Here is an 8,429-nt window from a genome sequence, read left to right on the forward strand (position 1 = left end):
TTCACGAACTACCATCACATTCTGAATGCAAAACGATGTAGCGAAGATTATAACACGGGTTTCTAAACTGGCTCACAGTTTCGGAATCGCCTGTCCGGACTTGGGGAAACGGGGTCGGGGGAGCGACATGACATCGAGGGGGAGGAGTGGGGGGATAAAAGTGCTGCGGCATGGAAATGGATTCTGTTTTAGGCAACCAGGAGTCCGCTCGATGTGAAGACGCACGGAAACGATGACATCGATCACATCATATCGAGGAAGGACAACACTCCGTCATACTGATGGCACAACAACGGGGCAAGGTTAAAAACCCCAAGCGAACGGAACAACCTGCGTGTTGCTCGCGAATGTCCGACACAGCCCAAGCTCCGCCATCGTTATCCGAACTTAGACAAAACTTTTGGTCGATTCTCATTCAAATCGTACTGAAGCTCAACTTACTTCACTTCACACACCAATAAAGCAAACAATCAAAGAATCAGGAGATGGACAAAAAAAAAACATCCAGGATCAGAAGTGGACAAACGAACCACGAGGATTTGAGATGGACAAATGAGACAAGGATCAGATGTGGACAAACGCCACAAGAATCAGAGAGGGCAAACGAGAGAAGGATGGAACGTGGACAAACGAACCCCAAGGAATAGAGATGGACAAACGAGACACAATGATCGGGTATTGACAAACGAACCCCAAGGATCAGAGATGGACAAACAAACCCCAAAGAGCAGAGATGGACATACGAGACACAAGTAGCAGAGATAGACAAACAAATCCCCAAGGATCACAGATGGACAAACGAACCCCAAGGATCAGAGATATACAAATGAACCCCAAGAATCAGAGATAGACAAACGAACCCCAACGATCAGAGATGGACAAACGAGACAAGGATCAGAAATGGACAAACGAACCCCAAGGATTAGAGTTGGACGAATGAGACAATGGGCAGAGATGGACAAACAAGACACAAGGATCAGAGATAGACAAACAAACCCCAAGGATCAGACATAAACAAATGAACCCCAAGGATCAGAGATGGACAAACGAACCCCAAGGATCAGAGATGGACAAACGAACCCCAAGGATCAGAGATGGACAAACGAACACCAAGGATCAGAGATGGACAAACAAACCCCAAGGATCAGAGATGGACAAACGAGACACAAGGATCAGAGATGGACAAACGAACCCCAAGGATTAGAGTTCGACAAATGAGACAATGAGCAGAGATGGACAAACAAGACACAAGGATCAGAGATGGACAAACGAGTCAAGGATCAGAGATGGACAAACGAGACTCAAGGATCTGAGATGGACAAACGAACCGCAAGTATAAGAGATGGACAAACGAACCCCAAGGATCAGAGATGGACAAACGAACCTCAAGGATCAGAGATGGACAAACGAACCCCAAGGATCAGAGATGGGCAAACGAATCCCAAGGATCAGAGATGGACAAACGAGACACAAGGATCAGAGAGGACAAACGAGACACAAGGATCAGAGATGGACAAACAAACCCCAAGAATCAGAGATGGACAAACGACCGTCACAAACGGATCAGAGATGATCGGATCAAATCCACACGTCACAAACTGATCAAATCCGTCACAAACGGATCAGAGATGGACAAACGAACCCCAAGAATCAGAGATGGACAAACGAACTCCAAGGATCAGAGATGGACAAACGAACCCCAAAGATCAGAGATGGACAAACGAACCCCAAGGATCAGAGATGGACAAACGAGACACAAGGATCAGAGATGGACAAACAAGACACAAGGATCAGAGATGGACAAACGAACTCCAAGGATCAGAGATGGACAAACGAACCCCAAAGATCAGAGATGGACAAACAAACCCCAAGGAGCAGAGCAGGACAAACGAGACAATGCATCAGACTTTTTGTTGTTGCAGCATCTTCGTTATTAAAACGTCACAAACGGTTGAAGTTTGAATTACTTTATGTAAATCCTGTATGTAGACTTTGTATAAATGTATGCTCATGTGTATACAGATGTATATGTAAGTGTATGTAAGTATGTAGGTGTGTGAAAGTGTATGTAAGTATGTAGGTGTGTGAAAGTGTATGCAAGTGGATGTAAGTATGTAGGTGTGTGAAAGTGTATGCAAGTGTATGTAAGTATGTAGGTGTGTGAAAGTGTATGCAAGTGTATGTAAGTATGTAGGTGTGTGAAAGTGTATGCAAGTGTATGTAAGTATGTAGGTGTGTGAAAGTGTATGTAAGTGTATGTAAGTATGTAGGTGTGTGAAAGTGTATGCAAGTGTATGTAAGTATGTAGGTGTGTGAAAGTGTATGTAAGTATGTAGGTGTGTGAAAGTGTATGTAAGTATGTAGGTGTGTGAAAGTGTATGTAAGTGTATGTAAGTATGTAGGTGTGTGAAAGTTTATGCAAGTGTATGTAAGTATGTAGGTGTGTGAAAGTGTATGTAAGTATGTAGGTGTGTGAAAGTGTATGTAAGTATGTAGGTGTGTGAAAGTGTATGTAGGTATGTAGGTGTGTGAAAGTGTATGTAGGTGTGTGTAAGTGTATGTAGGTGTATGTAGGTGTGTGCAAGTGTATGTAGGTGTGTGCAAGTGTATGTAGGTGTGTGCAAGTGTATGTAGGTGTGTGCAAGTGTATGTAGGTGTGTGCAAGTGTATGTAGGTGTGTGCAAGTGTATGTAGGTGTGTGCAAGTGTATGTAGGTGTGTGCAAGTGTATGTATGTGTGTGCAAGTGTATGTAGGTGTGTGAAAGTGTATGTAAGTATGTAGGTGTGTGAAAGTGTATGTAGGTGTATGTAGGTGTGTGCAAGTGTATGTAGGTGTGTGCAAGTGCATGTAGGTGTGTGCAAGTGTATGTAGGTGTGTGCAAGTGTATGTAGGTGTGTGCAAGTGTATGTAGGTGTGTGCAAGTGTATGTAGGTGTGTGCAAGTGTGTGCAAGTGTATGTAGGTGTGTGCAAGTGTATGTAGGTGTGTGCAAGTGTATGTAGGTGTGTGCAAGTGTATGTCGGTGTGTTAAAAACACACGGGGAAAGGTTAAACGAGACACAAGGATGGTAGGTGTGTGCAAGTGTGTGCGTGTTCCCACTCCCAAGAAAGCTTATTCGCGGAACACATGGTGAAAAGGCCGATTGAAGTTGTCTCTCAATCCACATCGTGTGTCTGTCCTGTCTTTTTCTCTCTCCTTGCCAAGTCTGTTTTTCTCTTGTTGTTGTGTTGTTGTCTGTCTCTGTGTCTGTCTCTGTGTCTGTCTCTCTCTCTCTCGTCTGTCTCCTCGCTCCGTCTATTTCTCTCTGCCCCCTCTATTTCTCTCTGTACCGTCTTTCCCTCCCTGCCCCCTCTTGTCGCTCCGTCTATTTGTCTCTGTCCCGTCTTTCCCTCCCTGCCCCTCTTGTCGCTCCGTCTATTTGTCTCTGTCCCGTCTTTCCCTCCCTGCCCCTCTTGTCGCTCCGTCTATTTGTCTCTCTGCCCCGTCTGTCTCCTCGCTCCGTCTATTTGTCTCTCTGCCCCATCTGTCTCCTCGCTCCGTCTATTTGTCTCTCTGCCCCGTCTGTCTCCCCGCTCCGTCTATTTGTATCTCTGCCCCGTCTGTCTCCTCGCTCCGTCTATTTGTCTCTCTGCCCCGTCTGTCTCCCCGCTCCGTCTATTTCTCTGTCCCGTCTTTCCCTCCCTGCCCCCTCTTCTCGCTCCGTCTATTTGTCTCTCTGCCCCGTCTGTCTCCCCGCTCCGTCTATGTCTTTCTACTCGTCTATTTCTCTCTGTCCCGTCTTTCCCTCCCTGCCCCCTCTTCTCGCTCCGTCTATTTGTCTCTCTGCCCCGTCTATTTCTCTCTGTCCCGTCTTTCCCTCCCTGCCCCTTCTTCTCGCTCCGTCTATTTGTCTCTCTGCCCCATCTGTCTCCTCGCTCCGTCTATTTGTCTGTCTGCCCCGTCTGTCTCCTCGCTCCGTCTATTTGTCTCTCTGCCCCATCTGTCTCCTCGCTCCGTCTATTTGTCTCTCTGCCCCGTCTGTCTCCTCGCTCCGTCTATTTGTCTCTCTGCCCCGTCTGTCTCCTCGCTCCGTCTATTTGTCTCTCTGCCCCGTGTCTCCCCGCTCCGTCTATTTGTCTCTCTGCCCCGTCTGTCTCCTCGTTCCGTCTATTTGTCTCTCTGCCGCCTCGCTCCGTCTATTTGTCTCTCTGCCCCGTCTGTCTCCTCGCTCCGTCTGTCTCTTCGCTCCGTCTATTTGTCTCTCTGCCCCGTCTGTCTCCTCGCTCCGTCTATTTGTCTCTCTGCCCCGTCTGTCTCCTCGCTACGTCTATTTGTCTCTCTGCCCCGTCTGTCTCCTCGCTCCGTCTATTTGTCTCTCTGCCCCGTCTGTCTCTCTGCCCCGTCTGTCTCTCTGCCCCGTCTGTCTCTCTGCCCCGTCTGTCTCTCTGCCCCGTCTGTCTCTCTGCCCCCTCTTCTCGCTCCGTCTATTTGTCTCTCTGCCCCGTCTGTCTCCTCGCTCCGTCTATTTGTCTCTCTGCCCCATCTGTCTCCTCGCTCCGTCTATTTGTCTCTCTGCCCCGTCTATTTGTCTCTCTGCCCCGTCTATTTGTCTCTCTGCCCCGTCTATTTGTCTCTCTGCCCCGTCTGTCTCCTCGCTCCGTCTATTTGTCTCTCTGCCCCGTCTGTCTCCTCGCTCCGTCTATTTGTCTCTCTGCCCCGTCTGTCTCCTCGCTCCGTCTATTTGTCTCTCTGCCCCGTCTATCTCTCGCTGTTCCGTTTCGCTTTGCGTGACGTGTTTTAGAGAAGTCAAGTGAACGAAAGCCCGATGACAGGAATAAGAATAAGAAATAAAAGTTTTGTCACGAAGCTCTAGGGGAGCGCGTCTCTGTCCGTCTCCAGCGCGTCGATCTCGTCGCACGGATCGAACCCTCTAGCTCGGTCGTCGCGGTAAAAACCTTCGACCAGACAAAGGTTTCCCTCATTTTCGCCACGCCATTCGCATTATTGGGCGTCGTTGTTCGCTTTATTAACATCGCCATCGCGCCACAAATCGGCACAACAATTAGTCTGGCCGGTGAAAGGGCCGTTCGGTTCGCAAAAGGCGCGAAGTCAGCGTCAGGGGACGTGCAAAAGGAAATTAAAGACCGTTTTGTGAGGTAACAAGAGGGAAACGACGTGTTTCGGGATGAAAGGAAAAATAAAGAGGAAGAGATCGGGTGCCGAGGGCTCAATAATCCGGCTGAGAAAAAGCGAGCGGGAGCCGCCGGTCTATCCAAAGCTCACCAGAGAGGTCAATGAGAGGGAGAAATGGAAAAAGCGAATGTTTCATCTCCCCGGGGTGAGGGGTTCGTGCTCATGACCTGCTCCGGGAGGGCCTGCGGGTCCCCGGGCGAGCGGAGCCCTGGGATCCCTGTTTACTCACGGACGCTCCATTGCCCGCAATAGGCGCCGTCGAGTTCGGCCGTCTTGCGGGCGAACGGGACGCGGCCGGGACTGCTGCCTCGGCACGAATGTTCCTGGAATTTTTCTTCGATTTTTCGAGCGGTTCCCGGTCCCGTCGGAGGTCTCCTTGCACGACCGTGCGGTCCCGAGCGGCGGCGAAAAATCGACCCGCCTTCGCCATCAATCGAAAATGGCGCCGAAACGCGCGGCAGTTTGAATCCGTTAGGGCGCGGGGGCTGCTGGGTAACTGCCTGCGAGTTTAAATCTTCTCTCCTTCATTCCACTTTTCCTCCGAACTTCCTGTTTCAAATCGCTCTGCTTTAAGGGCCCTTCAGACCCGCTTAGCGTCCACGCTTAATCGCGGCACGTCGTCCCTCGTTTGGATTCGAACTTCGGCTCGAATCAACACGTGGCGCCGTCGACGCTACTTTCAAGTCTTATGATTAAATAAAACCAAATATAAAATAAATATAACGTTCACCGTCTTAAACACAATTTGGGTGAGCGATTCGACAAATTACAAACCACTTGCGGTGATGACGTCATCAATCGTGTGCTCACGTGCGACGTGTCGTCATTCAAAAGTTTGACGTAATTCGATTTATAACTGATTGCGCTGGAGCATCCATCCCATCCTTACCTATTGTTCCTGTGGGTAAAATGGCAGGGGCATAGACAAGACCCCTTTATGTAAAGGTGTATGGAAAGAAATGGAATTTGTCCAAATGGAAATGGACATTTGGACTATGGAAAGAAATGTGGCAAAGTAGAGGAAAGAAGGGACTTTTCTAGAGCTTGTAGAAAATGTCGAACAAAAGAAAACAAAGGCCATTCAAAAAAATCTCGTGTGCATCCTGTACTACCCTTGTGTTCTTAGGAGGAACCAAGTAATGCTCTAGAAAAGTTTATATAAAGGGGCGCCAATTTGAATCATACACCTGCACGAAGAAGTAAATGTATTTTATTTGCCAGATGTAAGACGCGCCTGAGGCAACAACAAACAACAAGCGTTTAAAAAACAACAACAAACGAGCACGTGGAGTAATACTTTATTGAGACGTGTTCCACACAACTGTACATCTTCAAAATGCCATATATCAAAATTCAAAAGCGCAGGTTCGTTGCGGTGATTGTAACATCAAGGCAGGGTCAAACACAGGGTGGTGGGGGTAAAGGAGTGGTAGGTGTAGTGGGTGGTGGTTGTAACACATTCAAAGGACGGAGAGACAACGTAATCATGAACCAAACAATCGTGCACAGCACAACACTCAAAAAACGCCGAACAGAGATTCTCACCAACATGAGAGATTGTAAAAATACAAATAAAAATAAATATATATATATATGTATATATATATCACTAATTGTGCTCAAACAAAACTCTTCGGCAAGGAAACTTTTCGAATGACAAGTGCGCCTAGGAAAATCGAGCTGCGCAAACTTTTTCGTGCAAAAAAGTTGAAATTAAAAAAATAATCATAAAGCTTCAAACATTCCGATATATTCCAACACAATTGACCTTTGGGGTGACGGTTTTGGGACAACGGTGCCCTAATGGTCATCGGTCCATCACCACACTCCGTTTTCAGAGAGAATCGAGGACCCGGCGCCGGACGGGTCGCCGCTCCGTCTCCGGGCGCAATGATACTCGCACCAAAATGGAAGCTTATCGGTTTCTTTCATGGACACAGACAATCGCATGCACCAGATGACCCATTAGCCTCTTCACAAGCCACGTTGGCAAACCGTCACTACACCACCACCGTCAGTGTACCGTTGGAGCAAGAAGCCGCAAAACAGAGAAAGTTCAGGGGCGAGTTGGGATTGGAAGTTGTGATGAGGAAGAGATCGAAATGGAGCATTGGGAATTGGGGAACCCAAAGGACAGATATGGGACAAACTTGTGTTTTAGGAAGGGTAGCCTCTTGCTACAAGATAAGGCAAGCAGTGTTTGAGAATAAAAAGTTTGGAATAAACAATCATAAACATAAAAATAAAGTAAAATATAATAACAAGTTCTTATTACAATAATAATAATAATAAAAAGCTGGCAGCATTTTAAAAGTCATTTGCAACAAAGGCTATGTACAAGGTTTATGTACAACCTATGATACAACAAAGTTACTTCAGCACTCTGACAAAACCTGTGCTTGGATGTTCACATCAACAACAAAGAGAGAGCATCCATCGCTCCAAAGTACAAAACCGGTTAACACTACAACAAATCGGCGTTCGTGTCTAGAGACCATTCAGCTTATGGTTCACAAATGAGACCAATCGGACTAAATGTCCCGAACGTGGATCGCATGAAGATGTACACATCACTTCGCGATACGCCGTGACTTAGGGTGCACGTACAAAGGTGTGCACACGCACATCTCGTTTTTAAAAAACGACAAAAAAAACCCCCAAATGCTCAAAAATTAAAAGCAGGTCTCAAGCAGCTTGACAGGAGGTGGTGGGTGCGACTACCTGTGGAACATCAGGTAGAGGAGAGCCAATACAATAAGACCAAAAGTTTGCCAGGGCAACGGATGCACACGGAAAGAAATTTGAAGGGGAGGAGAGGGTTGAGGGCAGGCAGGGGGCTGGAGATTGGAAGACATGAAATGGCGATGAAACTCGAGGGCTAAACATTTTTCGGTAGTGGACACCAGGGGGGAGGGAGGGTGTTATAGCACACAACATGTAATTCAAAGCGAAAGTCACACACATGGTCGGACACAAGGGTGGTCAAAAAAAAAAAAATTAAAATAAGAAGACTAACCAGACCCTCACAGAACTAGTGATCTCAAATTGTAATGACCAGGCAGGGTGGTGGGTACACACACCAATCTTAAAAAAACACATTGGCACAATGTTTGAGGATTAAGAGATGGAGTTCGTTCTTCTTTTTTCCTCACTTTTAAACTCGAGACTGGAAAGCTTATACATAACACTGATGTGGTAACAGAAGGTCGTCGACTGATTAATCCTTCATCAATTTTTATATTTTTGGTTAAAGCTC

At 47.1% G+C, this 8,429-nt stretch overlaps 1 long non-coding RNA gene across 4 annotated transcripts in view; it reads right to left on the reverse strand.

The window, feature by feature from the left end:
- LOC144888179 (uncharacterized) overlaps window positions 1–5,659 on the reverse strand; it is a 59,872-nt gene extending 54,213 nt beyond the window's left edge. The window contains exon 1 of one of the 4 annotated variants that reach the window (XR_013623223.1): window positions 5,403–5,659. This is a non-coding gene — a long non-coding RNA (uncharacterized LOC144888179). Of the gene's footprint in view, window positions 1–5,263 lie in introns of all 4 variants that reach the window. The other 3 variants (XR_013623225.1, XR_013623224.1, XR_010984104.2) reach the window with 3 other exon arrangements.
- Between the last annotated feature and the right edge of the window lie 2,770 nt (window positions 5,660–8,429).

The sequence above is a fragment of the Myxine glutinosa genome, chromosome 4, assembly GCF_964187855.1.
Source record: "Myxine glutinosa chromosome 4, kmMyxGlut1.1, whole genome shotgun sequence".
NCBI classification, from domain to species: Eukaryota; Metazoa; Chordata; class Myxini; order Myxiniformes; family Myxinidae; genus Myxine; species Myxine glutinosa.